Source organism: Eucyclogobius newberryi, unplaced genomic scaffold, assembly GCF_026437365.1.
Source record: "Eucyclogobius newberryi isolate DKJ021-1_F unplaced genomic scaffold, fEucNew1.0.hap1 SCAF_6, whole genome shotgun sequence".
Taxonomy (NCBI): Eukaryota; Metazoa; Chordata; class Actinopteri; order Gobiiformes; family Gobiidae; genus Eucyclogobius; species Eucyclogobius newberryi.
The window spans coordinates 6,312,432-6,329,381 of NW_027316278.1; the positions used below are offsets into that span (position 1 = coordinate 6,312,432).

Consider the following 16,950-nt stretch of genomic DNA (forward strand, 5'->3'; position numbering starts at 1 on the left):
CCGTTCTGCTCCAAAATATATGCGTTTACTGACAAAATGGCCAAAGTTGATCATTGACATTTCAAAAAGACTTCAGTTGAATGAGACGTGATTTTGTTTCTTTTAAAGTTTTATGCTACTTCTGTTCTGTTGATTTTGTTTTGTGATCTTTGGTCACATTCTGTTCTGTTCTCTCAAACATTTAAACATTTGAAAAAAGAAAAAGTAAAGCCTTCATCTTGATTCAATGTGCAGCCCTAACGTTGCTTGATTCTTGGCCGGTCCGAGCGCTGCTCCCTGTGGACCGCCTCGCCCATCCCTGAATTTGATTAGTTATGGCTGTTGAGTTATTTGACAGGCTTCAAAATGTATGAATTAGTTTGATGGGAGATTTTGTGTTTTTGAGTCAAACGTTCTTACCAGAGGTGGTCAAAGTACTGCATTACATGACACGAGCAAAATTTGACGATCATTTCAAGTGTTGTGAATGATAACTTCAAAACTAACTAAATACAGTAGGTTACTTATAATCTTTTCAGTCTACAATGTCTAGTATGAATGCTGTAAAAGAAAATATCAGAAAGAAAAGAGACTTGTTTAGTTATAAAGGATACACTGGACACAAGAATTCAGTTAGCTTATGTATGATTTCTCCAAAACAAAAGCAAGAACAAGCAAACTCAAAGCTTGTCCGCACTGGAGATACAAACAGAACAAATAAAATACAAATCCAGGTGACGTACGGTGCCTTTTTCGACATCTGGCAAAGGAACTACCCATATTAGCACGTTAGCTCTTATCAGCTAAATCGGGCACATTTACATTGTATATTAAATAAATAAATACATTGAAATGAGCACTTTAAAGGAGCAGACGGAGCACATTAGTTGTTTTAGAACTATAAACTACAGCACGCCAGGTCGTTCCATTGTCTCACATTAAGCAGGTGTTTGTTTTGTTTTTTTTCAATCCCGAGTTACGAGACTGTCAGCGCTCCAGCGAGTCACGGCCCTCTCTCCGCCGGGATCAGAAAACTACTCAACCCGAAGCGTCCGGGTCCGTTTGACATTTTATTTTCCCCGCGTCTTCATCCTTCACTGGATTTATTCGCTGGTATTTGTGTCCGCCGCCTATGCTCACTTTGGGTCAGTAGATTTAGTCTAATCTAGCGGCTCGCAGGAGGAAAACAGTCCCCCGCGGTTGCTCGGGGAACGATATGTTGTTGCGCTGTAATTGTTCCGGGTCATTTTACTGGACGTCCGCTCACACGCCGGTGGAGGAGGCTGATGAGGCTGATGGTTCTGCTGCAGCGGAGCCAGGGTTTATGCTCAGAGTGACATGTCAAGAATAATAGACACACACACACAAACACACACACACACACACTCCCACACACACACACACACACACACACAGACACACACACACAAACACACACACACACACACTCCCACACTCCCACACACACACACACACACACACACACACACAGACACACACACACACACACACACAGACACACAAACACACACACACTCCCACACACACACACCCTCACACACACACACTCCCACACACACACACACACACACACGCACGCACGCACACGCGCACGCACACACGCACACACACACTCACTCACGCACACGCACGCACACACACACACACACACACACAGACAGACACACACACACACACACACACACAGACAGACACTCACACACACACACACCCACACACACATACACACACCCACAGACAGACACACTCACACACACACACACAGACAGACACACTCACACACACACACACACACAGACACACACACACACACACACACACAGACAGACAGACACACACACACACACACACAGACAGACACTCACACACACACACACCCACACACACATACACACACCCACAGACAGACACACTCACACACACACACACAGACAGACACACACACACCCACACACACATACACACACCCACACACACACACACACACACACACACATACACTTCACTTTCTATTGAAACGTCTCAACTTGTTCACTTCGGCTGTCGGACTCAACGTTCTGGAATAAAAATCTCGGACGACTTCTTGAACTAAAACGCAGTTAAAGGTTGAATGGACAATTTTTTTGGCATAAATCCAAGTCTTATTTCCTCGTGGCGTGGACGGCCGATTAGTCCTGCCACGTATCAATCATAAAACGCACCTATCGCTCACCTGCAGCCGCGTCAGGCTCGTCCTCACGTTTCCGCGTGTCTAAGCGCATGGATCTATCATAATATAGTTCCCTCAGTGTACGGGACAAAATGAAGACGGAGAAAGACAGTTCGAGCTGACGCAGAAGAAGACGGAAATCTACGGGAGACGAGAGATGCGATGCGATCCGTCGCTCTAATAAACAAACGCACGTGTGTGTTGTATCAGTCCACACGGGGGAGTGGCATGTGCACGGGGGAGTGGCATGCGCACGGGGGAGTGGCATGCGCACGGGGGAGTGGCATGTGCACGGGGGAGTGGCATGCGCACTTCCGCCTGAGTTCTCAAATCGCCAAAAAATCGTCCATTGCGCCTTTAAGATAAATATATATTTGAATTTTGCTGAAAATAAAATAAATAATAAAGAAAAATCACAGAATAGTGAATAGAACTGGTTTATAATTTCACTTCCTGTTTGTGATCGATGACGTCACACTAGGAAATTGCCCAGCAACCACTGAGCAAAAACTTGTATTTGACAAATACAAATATATGAAATCGACTTTATTTAGTTGAATTAATGTTTAGAGAGTCAAAAAAGTTGTTTGTGTAAATTCTGCATGAACTTTGACTGTAATGAGTGTCCCCGGTGTGATGTCACTTCCTGTCATTTTCTACAGATTTTTCAACATTTTCTCCACAAATACCTGCTCGATTGGTGTAAAACTATCAGTTATATGTACAACAGGTATAAATACACCAAATGAAGTCAAAATTTGAAAATCATAAAAACCTGTCCTGTGCCCTATAATAACTGACCAATCAGATGCCTTCTTTCCTCGGAGTCAGCTCCAGCTCACGTTAGCAACAGATTTGATTGACAGCTAGTGCGGCATGTGGCTTAGCACCCGTCCTGTGGAAACCAGCCGCGCGGGCGGAAAGGGTGTGTACCTTTTGCAACCTCGCTCCTGATTGGCTCTGTGGTTGCGCAGTCGGAGTCCCAAATATCATCCTGCGTTCCGGTTGTCCTCAGAGATGTAAATTCACACTGGAACTGAGAATTAGTTAAACAATCTAATACGGCTTTGACCTGCATTTGGTAAAACGTAAACGTCTGATTGATAATGGATACTGCTTGTGTTATTTTCCCTTTATCTACTGCCCCCTGCTGTCTGAGAAGCTCCTGTGCGGCCTCTGAGCCTCTGCAGTTATAAATGCACAGTTATGCTAATGTTGCTAACGTCCACGCGGAGCTAATTACAACAAAAGCATAACTTACACATGCAATAACACTGCGCGGGTTGATAAATTAACTTAATTGGATCCATATTTTCCTGGGTTTTATTGTTTGATTTGGGTCGTTAGAGTCCATAAACTGGAATGTATTGCTCATAGATTTTACCACTTGACTGCTGGAATGGAGGAACTGAGAATGCAGCATAATATTCAGCACCAAATTAGCCACTAAATTGTGTTCAATCGGCTCCAGCTGAAAAGTGCGGCATCGCTGTGTCCACTTCTGTACAGAGTCTGTGGGTTTAGAGCAGTGGATCTTAAACGTTTATGTTACCTAACGCACCTGTACGCACCTAAAGTACCTATAAGCACCTATATGCACCTATATGCACCTATAAGCACCTTATGCACCTATAAGCACCTATATGCAGCTATAAGCACCTTTATGCACCTATAAGCACCTATATGCAGCTATAAGCACCTATATGCACCTATAAGCACCTATATGCAGCTATAAGCACCTTTATGCACCTATAAGCACCTATATGCAGCTATAAGCACCTTTATGCACCTATAAGCACCTATATGCACCTATAAGCACCTATATGCAGCTATAAGCACCTATATGCACCTATAAGCACCTTTATGCACCTATAAGCACCTATATGCAGCTATAAGCACCTTTATGCACCTATAAGCACCTATATGCAGCTATAAGCACCTATATGCACCTATAAGCACCTATAAGCACCTTATGCACCTATAAGCACCTATATGCAGCTATAAGCACCTTTATGCACCTATAAGCACCTATATGCACCTATAAGCACCTTTATGCACCTATAAGCACCTATATGCACCTATAAGCACCTATATGCAGCTATAAGCACCTTTATGCACCTATAAGCACCTATATGCACCAATAAGCACCTATATGCAGCTATAAGCACCTTTATGCACCTATAAGCACCTATATGCAGCTATAAGCACCTATATGCACCTATATGCACCTATAAGCACCTTATGCACCTATAAGCACCTATATGCAGCTATAAGCACCTATATGCACCTATAAGCACCTATATGCAGCTATAAGCACCTTTATGCACCTATAAGCACCTATATGCAGCTATAAGCACCTATATGCACCTATAAGCACCTATATGCAGCTATAAGCACCTTTATGCACCTATAAGCACCTATATGCAGCTATAAGCACCTTTATGCACCTATAAGCACCTATATGCAGCTATAAGCACCTATATGCACCTATAAGCACCTATAAGCACCTTATGCACCTATAAGCACCTATATGCAGCTACAGGCAGCTATATGCACCTATATGCACCTATAAGCACCTTTATGCACCTATAAGCACCTATATGCACCTACAGGTAGTTATATGCACCTATAAGCACCTATTTGCACCTATATGCACCTACAGGCAGCTATATGCACCTATAAGCACCTATATGCACCTACAGGTAGCTATATGCACCTATAAGCACCTTTATGCACCTATAAGCACCTATAAGCACCTACAGGCAGCTATATGCACCTAAAGTACTTTTCCTAAGCCCTGATGTTTTATGCTGAATTTCACTTTGTGGCTTCTGTTTTCAGGTTTACCTCGTGTGATCATAAACAGTTCATAAAGCAGATACAGTTCATAAATACAGTTCATAAAGCAGATACAGTTCATAAAGCAGATACAGTTCATAAAGCAGATACAGTTCATAAAGCAGATACAGTTCATGAAGCAGATACAGTTCATAAAGCAGATACAGTTCATAAATACAGTTCATAAAGCAGATACAGTTCATAAAGCAGATACAGTTCATAAAGCAGATACAGTTCATAAAGCAGATACAGTTCATGAAGCAGATACAGTTCATAAAGCAGATACAGTTCATAAAGCAGATACAGTTCATGAAGCAGATACAGTTCATAAAGCAGATACAGTTCATGAAGCAGATACAGTTCATGAAGCAGATACAGTTCATAAAGCAGATACAGTTCATAAATACAGTTCATAAAGCAGATACAGTTCATAAAGCAGATACAGTTCATAAAGCAGATACAGTTCATAAAGCAGATACAGTTCATGAAGCAGATACAGTTCATAAAGCAGATACAGTTCATAAAGCAGATACAGTTCATGAAGCAGATACAGTTCATAAAGCAGATACAGTTCATAAAGCAGATACAGTTCATAAAGCAGATACAGTTAATGAAGCAGATACAGTTCATGAAGCAGATACAGTTCATAAAGCAGATACAGTTCATAAAGCAGATACAGTTCATAAAGCAGATACAGTTCATGAAGCAGATACAGTTCATAAAGCAGATACAGTTCATAAAGCAGATACAGTTCATGAAGCAGATACAGTTCATAAAGCAGATACAGTTCATAAAGCAGATACAGTTCATGAAGCAGATACAGTTCATAAAGCAGATACAGTTCATAAAGCAGATACAGTTCATAAAGCAGATACAGTTCATAAAGCAGGCGTGAGGGTTATTTTGAGCTTTGGGTTTAAATGTATTCATTTATTGTCGGTCTTTGATCTCAAGCCTCTGAGAGAGAGCGTTTAACACAACGGCCCCCGGACAAAAGAAATATGTTTAAACAAATTGTTGCATGAATTATGATTGTTTTCGATTGCAATAAACAATTTACAATGATCATTTCATGAATCAATAATTGTACGAGTTAATTTGTCTTCATTCTAAAAAAATTAAATCAAACGATCGCAATTTTCCACGGCACCCCTGCACTCACGCTACAGCACGCCACGGTGAAGTGCACCCCGGGGTGAAGCTGGCCCCCCGGGATGCAGCGGCCCCCCAGGGTGAAGCGGCCCCCCGGGGTGCAGCCCCCATCGGCCAGAGCCTGTGCTACACCCTCTGATTGCCCCTCGGCTTCTCTGCGCACCAGAAGAACAAAGACTGTTTTACGATGCGTTTGTTTCATTTATGAACCTCTCCTGTTGCCCCAGTTTTCAATCTTAATCCCGTTTCCCGAATCCCGGTCGGAGCGGGGGCCCTTCTGCGCGGGGGCCCTTCTGAGCGAGGGCCCTTCTTGCGAGCACTTTTGCGACGTACTCTTTAATAAAACCAATAACAATGTAACTCCTCCTGATTAAAGAAACCTTCCGTACGTATCACGACGATAGAGTTGAGTTTGCGCCGCGGCCCCGTCCCGGACTTCATCAGCTCGGCCCCTCTCGCCGCATCGTCCACTCTCCACCGCTCCAATCCAAAAGTAATCTCAGGCCATCTCGGGGTTTGTGTGTCTGCTTATCCTCTCGCCGCGGTGATAAACGGAACACATTCTGCCATTATAAACATTGATTTTTCCCCCCTCTCTGCCCGAAAAAGCGTCCAGCAGCCTTCCCCGTGTTTACCCGACTCGAATCTCCTTTTCAATTTACACCGCCGCTCCTTTCCCCGTCTGAGAGCGCGGGCGTCGCCCTGACACTTGTAGGGGGCCCGCCGCTTCCTTATAGGCGACGTATGGAACACAACGCGGCGGATTGGGAGCCGGGTTTTGCCGGGGGGGCGGCGCGGCGGTTTGAGACGTTAAGAGCGGCTTCGGGTTTGGCGCCGGAGCAAAGCGAGGAGAGTCCGGGGAGTTCAGCCGCTGCAGAGAAACGGCTTCATTGTGGCACACGGCGCTGCGGAGTTATTAGCGGCAGCGGCTTTTTAAAGAGCGTGAAATCCCAAAGCCTCGGTACGTTACGTCGTATCAGTCGAAGATGCAACGTGCAACTTTTCTCGTCTCCGATTTAGAGGTTATGGCTTTGCCCGAAATGTTCCACAGTGAGGAATTATCTGACACGAGCGCTGACGTCTCCATTGAGAACAGGAAGTGTCTGACGCTCATTGGGAAAGAATGTTCGGGAAACAAGCTAAAGGCCGTAAAGAAGCAACGCTATTGGAATTAGAGTCATGAGTCTTATTCTTCAGTGAGAGCAGAAGACTTAAGGCCGAATGTTTTGTCTCATTTCATGTTGATTGTAAAGTTTATCTGTAAAACTCACGTGAAAAACACGAGTCATCTTCAGTCAGCGAATGACCTCAATCTAACGATAAGGAACCGTCATCAGAGGAGCTGGTGTTCAGGTCAAACATGTGACCGAATAAATACAAACATGTGACCGAGTAAACACAAACATGTGACCGTTAAACACAAACATGTGACCGAGTAAAACCAAACATGTGACCGTTAAACACAAACATGTGACTGAGTAAAACCAAACATGTGACCGAGTAAAACCAAACATGTGACCAACAGTAAGCACAAACATGTGACCGAATAAACACAAACATGTGACAGAGTAAACACATACATGTGACCAGCAGTAAGCACAAACATGTGACAGAGTAAACACAAACATGTGACCAGCAGTAAGCACAAACATGTGACCAGTAGTAAGCACAAACATGTGACCAGCAGTAAGCACAAACATGTGACCAGTAGTAAGCACAAACATGTGACCAGTAGTAAGCACAAACATGTGACCAGCAGTAAGCACAAACATGTGACCAGTAGTAAGCACAAACATGTGACCAGCAGTAAGCACAAACATGTGACCGTCAGTAAACACAAACATGTGACCGTCAGTAAACACAAACATGTGACCGTCAGTAAACACAAACATGTGACCGTCAGTAAACACAAACATGTGACCGTCAGTAAACATGTGACCAGCTGTAAACACAAACATGTGACCAGCAGTAAACACAAACATGTGACCAGCAGTAAACACAAACATGTGACCGTCAGTAAACACAAACATGTGACCGTCAGTAAACATGTGACCAGCAGTAAACACAAACATGTGACCAGCAGTAAACACAAACAAGTGACCGGGTAAGCACAAACATGTGACCGAGTAAACACAAATGTGTGATCGAGTAAACACAAACATGTGACCAACAGTAAGGCAAGGCAAGTTTATTTGTAGAGCACATTTCACACACAAGGCAATTCAAAGTGCTTCACAGCAGGAAAAATGCATTCAAATCACAAAGAAATTACAGAAACAGAAATACAATAAAATTAACTTAATTAAAAATTATCAATCCAACTGATTTTCTAAACTAATAAAATCACAAACAAAAGAGAAGAGTGCAAAGAAAAAATCCCTTCAGTCATATGCGCAGCTAAACAAAACTGTTTTTAGCTTAGATTTGAACATTGTCAGAGTAGAAGCCTGTCTCACATCTTCAGGAGGACTGTTCCAGATTTTAGCTGCATAAAACTGAAACGCAGATTCCCCAACATGTGAACACAAACATGTGATCAGCAGTAAACACAAACATGTGACCAGGGTGAACACAAACACTTAGGAGGCTTACGTATAGAGGCGTCCCGGGGCTGAAACGTTTAAGAGCCTCTGGACGACAGAAGACTCTGTGAGCGTCCTTGAGGGGCCCCACAGAGCCCAAACCTGAGATGTGAAAATGGCTGTGAACCGACCAAACATATCGGGGTCGGGAGGTTCTGCAAAGAAATGTTGCAAATAATTAAAAGGACGTTCTTTCACATTGTCATTACGGGGTATTGTCTGTAGAATTTTGAGGCATATAATTAATGTAATACATTTTGGAATAAGAATGTGTCCGAAGGAACTGTAACTTCTCTTTCCCATTTAATTTGATTTAATTTTATTAGAGTTGTTATCTTAATGGATTCATTTTGTGCATTTTAGATATTATTCCCTTTGAAACTTCTGATTCATGAGCCTTTCAGTCAGAGGGTTATAATGGCCATTACTTTGTTTAATTCCTTGATTATAAAAACTCCTTCTTTGTAAATACCTATAAAAGTCCTGTTTCTCCTCGCCAAAAGATTCCTTCTACATATCAAAGCTTCTCATTTGATTTTCTTGCACAAAACAGCCGTGTTTACAGTCCCTCTTTGTTATCCCGACCTTAAATCTCCGGCCGAGCGACGTTCATAAACCGGGGAAAACACACAGAAAAACAGGCTTTGCGGAGCACGGTTCTGCTTTACATTACATTATCCACACTCGATCGGGGTAAGCCACAGCTGCCTCGGGGCTGAGTTACGACGACGCGGCTGCCAATCCCCATAACCGTCGCTCAAACTAACGCACGCCAGTCAATTTGCCATGTTTTTTAAAGCATTTACTCGGCGATAGTTGTAAAAAATAACACCACACCTTCTGTTACGACGTGCGATAAACCCCCCGAACCCCCCGGACCGCGTACACAGGAAGTAATCCCGCAGCATCCTGTATTTAAATCTGATAATCGGCCGTAATTGCTCCCTTAATATTTGACTGTTCTTACCGTAATAACCTGCGTAATGGGGCAGTGCACATCTCGGCTGCGCTTTATGTTCCCCGCCCATATGTTCCGTACGCATTAGTCTGACTCCATTAGCCCCGCGCCTCGCTCACCCCCCTGCGATGCCCCCTTCCCCCCACTGTAGTAAAGTGCTTACCGCAGGTCTTTCGGCCACGCCCCCTACTGGTGGCGGCGGCGTTTGGTTCACAAACGCATGAAAACAACCACATTATGAACACATGCAACACAATTTAACCCAAAATGAAAGAGTTATAACATACCGGCGGACTTATTTTAACAAGATATATATTTTGGGATGATGTAATACCATGTAAATATGTTGCTCTGTACTTTATTGCAGTATTTCCCAGCCAGGACCCTTGGGGGATAAACAAGGGGGCACTTGAGTTGATTTCTGATTTAAAAAAGAAGGGGAAATTGTATCACATTTTTGTAGTACATTTTTTATCATACAATACTGCATACATCTCTCTCTCACCTGGAAAAGCCTGGCAGCTCTGTGAGGATTCTGTTCTTCGATCTTTCCAGCGCCTTCAACACCATCCAGCCGCTGCTCCTGAGGGACAAGCTGGAGACGGCTGGTGTGGAGTATGACCTGGCAGAGTGGATCCTGGACTACCTCACGGACCGACCCCAGTTTGTGAGAGCCCGGAACTGTGTGTCTGACACTCGGACCTGCAGTGTGGGGGCACCCCAGGGCACTGTCCTTGCGCCCTTTCTCTTCACCCTTTACACTGCAGACTTCAGACATGACACGGACAGCTGTGTCCTGCAGATGACTCTGACGACTCTGCCATCATCGGACTCATCACGGACGACGATGACGCGGAGTACAGAGGACTGGAGCAGGACTTTGTGGACTGGTGTCAGCGGAACCACCTCCTCATCAACGCGGGGAAGACCAAGGAGATGGTGGTGGATTTCCGCAGACGCCACCCCACTGCCCCCTCACCAGTGAACATCCAGGGACGGGACATTGAGAGAGTGGACTCATACAAGTACCTGGGTGTTCATCTGAACCACAAACTGGACTGGACTCATAACACAGAGGCACTGTACAGGAAGAGCCAGAGTCGGCTCTACCTCCTGAGGAGACTCAGGTCTTTTGGAGTGACAGGGCCACTCCTGAAGACCTTCTATGACTCTGTGGTGGCATCGGCCCTCCTGTACGGTGTGGCCTGCTGGAGCAGCAGCATCACAGAGAGGGAGAGGAAGAGGCTGGACAAAGTCATCAAGAAGTCCAGCTCCGTCCTGGGCTGTGCTCTGGACGCGGTGCAGGAGGTGGGGGACAGGAGGGTCCTGGCTAGATTCACATCTATGCTGGACCATGAGTGTCACCCCCTGCAGGACACTCTCTCCGCTCTGGAGAGCAGCTTCAGTGAGAGACTGATCCACCCTCGATGTGTGAAGGAAAGGTTCCGTAGGTCTTTCCTTCCCGCTGCTGTCAGACTTTATGACAAAAACTGTTAGTACTGAATACTCGTAATACTGACCTAACCTAATACTGATGTGCAATTCTGTCATATGTGCAATTGCTGTTGGAATTCATGTGCAATTCATGTGCAATCTATGTGCTGTCGTGACACATATTCATGTGCAATTGCTGTCGTGATCACAAGCAATGGTATTTATGTATTTATTTGTCTATGGGAGTTTTTATTTATTTATAGGAGATCTTCTACTGAAAGTGTTTTTCAGACTTCCTATAAGTGATCTGTTCTTCTGTATCTACCTCTGTATCTACCTGCGTTGCACCAATGAAATTTCCCCATGTGGGACAATAAAGGAATATCTTATCTTATCTTATCTTATACAAATCAACAAGATAATATATTTGTAATCATTGATAATAAACTGGTAAAGACCATTATTCAAGTCAGGGGGTGTTTGGAGGTTCCGGGTCGAGAATACTGCTCGGTTTCTGTATTATTCTCAGAAAAAAACAAACATTGTGAACAGGTTATTTGCAGTACACACTGGGTTAGGTTTCGGGCAGGAGTTAATAACCCTAACCCAGTAATTACCCATAATAAACATAAATATAGCCGCAAGCGGCAATGATCGGCCCTCGCCACGCCGCCGCCACGCCGCAAGAGGAGGGGGCGCTAACGCGCCCCAATTGTCCTTTTATTACATCTACTGCTGAATCTGTGACGCTGTCACATCTTCTCCCCTTTGTTTTACCATCAAAAAGCAATTTTATTTTGAATTCTTGGCAAAATGTGCGGCTTTGCCGCACAGACACCGTGACTCTTAGAATAAAAATGTGGATAACTTTTGATGGTCCACCCCTGAAGATGAGTCTCACCAAATTTCAGGTTAATAGGGCTAACGCCCTGGGAGGAGTTTGTGAAAGTCTAAAGTGTAAACATGTTCTGGCGATTTCCCCATTGGAATAACATGGAAGGTTTTGGTCATCGCTACGGCAAAGCCATAACAATTATGACATGGGTCTCATTGACTTTTTTGATGGGGATGCCAAAATTGAGTTGTGTGTCAAATTTCATATAATTTCGCAAAACTAAATATTTAACCCCCATATAAAATCTGTAGGGGGCGCTGTGGCTCCAAATTAATTTAGTTCACTTCAAGTAGGTTTAGGGCAAAGAGTTTAACAACTGATTCTAATTTGACGCAATTCGGACTTTATCGGCGCAAACGGCAGAAATGTTAAATTTGGGAGATTTCTGAAATTCTTGCTACAGTTTGTGGCTTCGCCGCTCAGAGACCGTGACAGGTATCAATGTAATTTGGATAACTTTTGATGTCCCACTCCTCAGTAGCATTTTCACCAAATTTCAGCTTTTTAGGGCCAACGCCCTGGGAGGAGTTTGTAAAAGTACGACGTTTGGAAAAACTCCGAAGTCATGTTTAGCCATTTTTGAAGCAATATGGCCGACATTTGGTTGGGCGGACGGCGTTGCCGTAAAAATATTTTTCACTTCTCTTGTCACCATCTACCTCTGCGCCAAATTTCATGATTCTACGATCAGATTTTTTTTGGGTCATTTCCCACCTCTCAATGCATTTTTGGTACATTTGGGGGCGCTGACGCGCCAATTTTTTTAATTTTAGAAAAAGGAAATAGCCAGAATGTAGAGAGGCACGATTTTTAGAGGTGTGCTAATTTTTGTGACTTTTCGTCAATGTTCACTGGGTGAAAAATAGGGGGGTTGGTCCCGAGAAGAAGAAGAAGAAAGAAAGAAAGAAAGAAAGAATAATATTCCGATGCGAAAACAATGTTTCCCATTTTTCAAATATCATGAACTATACATTTTCGGAAAGCGCTCGCGCTTTCCTACCTCATGGTGTGGGTCCCTGGTCACTGACGGGTACTTTCGTTAATTTTGAGTGGGCTCCGCCCACTTTGTGTTTTTGGCCCTCTATACAGTAATAATGTTCAACTTTTGCATTACATGCTTATATGCACGGAACATGCAAGAGATGGGGAACGTATTCGTGAGCTACTTAGCGCAAATGAGTGCTTTATATTGGGATGACAACCGCTTCGCGGTCGTCATCCCAATGTAAAGTGCTCGTTTAGTGCGTACTTTTGCACGGGCTTCGCCCGTTTACAACGGTAAAGTTCCATTTTCCTACTACTAATTAGTATGCACGGGGCGTGCGTGAGTGAAGGAGTGCGTTAGTGAGTGTTTGGAAGTGGGCGAGCGCTTCGCGCTCGATTTCGTGCGCACTTCGTGCGCACTTTCGCAGCCGTGCTTCGCACGGCCTTACGAGATTAATAGGCCTCTCGCCAGCTTGTGGCGCTCGGGCCTAATTACACTTCTTATTGTATGCTGCTGTAGTGTGAAGTGATTTGGATGTAGATGCTAAACAGTCTTTAATCTCTAAACACCAAAACCCATCTATCTCTATCTACCATCTAAATACCACTATATCACTGAGGTAATAATCAGTTTATTACTGCCTGAATCATCAATACATTTATATAATTTAGATAGTATTCCCCTTGAAAGCGCCGGTTTATAAGCTTAAACAAATATTTCAATCAAAGGATTACAGTCGTCTTTGCTTTGTTTGAAAACCAATGTTCCCTCTAATTCTTCATGTGTCTGAGCAAACACACAAACTCCCTGAGCGGCCCCTCGGGCCCCTGTGCCCACATCAAACGTGTGCATTGTGTTCGCGCCGGTATTACATCCATCCAAGTTACATGCGATGTTAAAAGAACCAAATTACAGCCACAGCTGCAGTCATTTCTGTTAGATGACTTTTAATGAAGTGTTTTAATCCACTCGCAATGAAAAGACATGACCTGTGTGGCAGGGGCGGAGTGTGTGGCAGGGGCGGAGTGTGTGGCAGGGGCGGAGTGTGTGGAAAAGTAGCCTGGAGTTGAAGTAATATTTAGTCCTGAGAGTCCTATTCATTGCATGGGGGTCTGGGGGACCTCCCCCAGGAGAAAAAACAAAACAATACTGAAAATAAGGATAATTTCATGTACTTTAAAAAATAATAATAATAATTTAATAGACTCAGTTGGCCAGAGTTGGATGATATCCTACTATATAATGTCAGCTGGATTCAATAGGTTCATCTGAGGAGCCTAATGTTCTGTGGCCTATTGTCTAATCTCTGCTTGAGAACCACTGCTTTAAACAAACTAACAAACACAATCCAGAGTACAGCTTTAAATGGGCCGAGTGTTAGAGTGTTATGGTCCGGTCCGGGCCGTTGCGATCATTTTACTCCAATGAGACAGTACGTGAATGGCCCATGTTTAGACAGCTCTGAACTATTGACCCACACGGAACAGTCTTTAAATAAAGAAACAGAACTGAACTAATATGACTGAAACTGTTCAGAGGGAGAAATGTTCAACACCAAAACGCTCATTCACAGAGTGCGCCGCGGCCACGCCTCTCACATCGCGGCCACGCCTCTCACATTGCGGCCACGCCTCTTGCAATGCGGCCACGCCTCTCGCATCGCGGCCACGCCTCTTGCATTGAGGCCACGCCTCTCACATCACGGCCACGCCTCTTGCATTGCAGCCACGCCTCTCACATTGCGGCCAGGCCTCTTGCATTGCGGCCACGCCTCTCGCAACGCGGCCACGCCTCTCGCATCGCGGCCACGCCTCTCGCATTGCACTGAGCCTCATTCATAAAGTTTCACCAGCGTCATTCCACTCACGTGGTCAAAGTGTGCTGTGATGCATATGTGCGACGCACACGTGACGCACACGCGTCACATCAACACTCTGGGACAGTGGGGCTCTCGCACAAGGCCACGCAAATCAGCCAGATCCTGCAGCATTTGACCCGCGGGAAATCCCATCCACCACAGGTCTCTAGTCAGGGCCGACACAGCTAAAGCAGGGGCCGACGGGGCCCGGCGCTGTGCTTATAATTACTCCTTATTTGTAAATATCTACAAAAGTCCTGTTTATTCGAGTCAAAGGATTCTCTTTCAACATGTCGAAGCTTTTCATGTGATGAAAGGGCTATTCTATTTAATCAATTCACTGTAGTTTTTTTCCTTCCAATGTTCAAAAAAGACAAGCAGAATGTGAGCTAAATATGATTCAAAGTCGTATGAATCCAATTCTAAGTAGAAAACATGTGATAACCTTATGACCGTGCCTTCCTGTTTGTCTATGATTTCACCCATGTGGTTTGGAAAGTTCCGTCTCCTCCGGCGAAGCGAGAAAGCCCCTATAGCTTCGACTGTTTTAAAAAGAGCTTGACAGAAGGAGGCGATGCAAAGTGCTCGCAGTGTGACTAGAGTCCACAGGTCTCCAAGAAAACGCCACGGCAAAAGCTTTTCAGAAAATACATTGAGTGTTTAATGGCTGTTGTGCGCCATAACGGCCTCAGCTGGGCCGCGCCCCCTTGTGAACCCTGGCCCCGCCTCTGCTGCCGAGTGACCTGCTCGCCGGCGCTTTCCCCGTGTCGTCTTATAATTGCAGTGGGTTCAGACCCGTGTGGACAGAGTGTGTGTGTGTATGTGTATGTGAGTGTGTGTGTGTGTGTGTGTGTGTGTGTGAGAGAGTGTGTGTGTGAGTGTGAGTGAGTGAGTGAGTGTGTGTGTGTGTGTGTTCGTGTGTGTGTGTGTGTAGTGTAAGGCTGCATCTGTTCCCGTGTGTTTATACTTGTTTATGCTGTCGACAGTTGCTTTTGCTTCTATGAGCCCGGTTAAAAAGTCAGATATGGAGGATTTAAACCTTCGAAGAAAAGCCACAAACATATATTTCAGCAGAAAAAAAAAAAAAAAAAAAGTGTAGTGTTTATGACTGTAAACTTTGACAAAACATGGCCAGCGGCATGTTTTTGCATTAAGAAAGTTTTAAGTGCATCTGTAACTTTATATTCTTTATTTGTTGGAATAAATCCTGTTGTAAATATACATGACAGTTTTGTACCAATCGAGTTGCAGTTTGTGAAGAAATGCTACATAAAAAATGACTTTAAAAATACTGATGACATCACACTAGGGAGACTGGACGGTGGGAGGAGCCAGAGAACCCAATAGATCATGTGGGAATCGAACCCATGATCTCCTTGTTGGCAGCGGTATCATAACTATAAATGTGTTCTAGTAAAAAGAAGTATTCCGACTTGTCAGGCACTTAAAAGGACACAACGTTAAAGGTTGAGTGTGTTTAGCTTCATTCACGCTGTTTTTTTTATTGATGTTTATTCTTCTTCTTCTTCTTCTTCTTCTTCTTCTTCTTCTTCTTCTTCTTCTTCTTCTTCTTCTTCTTCTTCTTCTTCTTCTTCTTCTTCTTCTTCTTCTTCTTCTTCTTCTTCTTCTTCTTCTTCTTCTTCTTCTTCTTCTTCTTCTTCTTCCTCCTATTCTTCCTCTAGACCAGACCTGGGCAAACTACGGCCCGCGGGCCACATACGGCCCGTTTGTCTTTATAATACGGCCCGCCAAACATGCCAAGTCATATTTTAAAAAATAAATGTTTTTGTTTTTTTTGCGCTTAGGCCAGACCTGGGCATTTGTGGCCCCAGGGCAAGATGTGGCCCTCGGCATGTTTGAATCTGGACCCTACGAAGATTTTAGTTTCTATTTTTTAACTGTCTGTAACATCTGTCTGCACTTGTGTCCTTAATACAGATGACATGAAATTAATTAAATAATACATTAAATAGCCTATATTTGAGAGAAAAGTGATATTTTATTTGATATTGGATATTTTATATATATATATATATATA

The 16,950-nt window shown here is 44.0% G+C and overlaps 1 protein-coding gene across 1 annotated transcript in view; it reads left to right on the top strand.

The window, feature by feature from the left end:
- LOC140346823 (netrin receptor UNC5C-like) overlaps positions 1-16,950 on the top strand; it is a 237,606-nt gene that overhangs the window by 36,118 nt on the left and 184,538 nt on the right. The gene's annotated exons all lie outside the window — the stretch shown is intronic.